This window comes from Rhincodon typus, chromosome 49 (assembly GCF_021869965.1).
Source record: "Rhincodon typus isolate 14 chromosome 49, sRhiTyp1.1, whole genome shotgun sequence".
Taxonomy (NCBI): domain Eukaryota; kingdom Metazoa; phylum Chordata; class Chondrichthyes; order Orectolobiformes; family Rhincodontidae; genus Rhincodon; species Rhincodon typus.
Genome location: NC_063380.1, coordinates 4,100,134 through 4,100,506, shown reverse-complemented (window position 1 = coordinate 4,100,506; position 373 = coordinate 4,100,134). Strand labels below are relative to the sequence as shown.

Here is a 373-nt window from a genome sequence, read left to right as displayed (position 1 = left end):
GCGCTGAGGGAGCGGGGCACTGTCGGAGGGTCAGCGCTGAGGGAGCGCCGCACTGTCGGAGGGTCAGCGCTGAGGGAGAGGGGCACTGTCGGAGGGTCAGCGCTGAGGGAGCGCCGCACTGTCAGAGGGTCAGCGCTGAGGGAGCGGGGCACTGTCGGAGGGTCAGCGCTGAGGGAGCGCCGCACTGTCGCAGGGTCAGTGCTGATGGAATGGGCACTGTCGGAGGTTCAGCGCTGAGGAAGCGGGGCACTGTTGGAGGGTCAGCGCTGATGGAATGGGCACTGTCGGAGGGTCGGCGCTGAGGGAGCGGGGCACTGTCGGAGGGTCAGCGCGGAGGGAGCGCCGCACTGTCGGAGGGTCAGCGCTGAGGGAG

The 373-nt window shown here is 70.0% G+C and overlaps 1 protein-coding gene across 1 annotated transcript in view; it reads left to right on the top strand.

The window, feature by feature from the left end:
• ppp4cb (protein phosphatase 4, catalytic subunit b) overlaps window positions 1-373 on the top strand; it is a 12,746-nt gene that overhangs the window by 5,644 nt on the left and 6,729 nt on the right. The gene's annotated exons all lie outside the window — the stretch shown is intronic.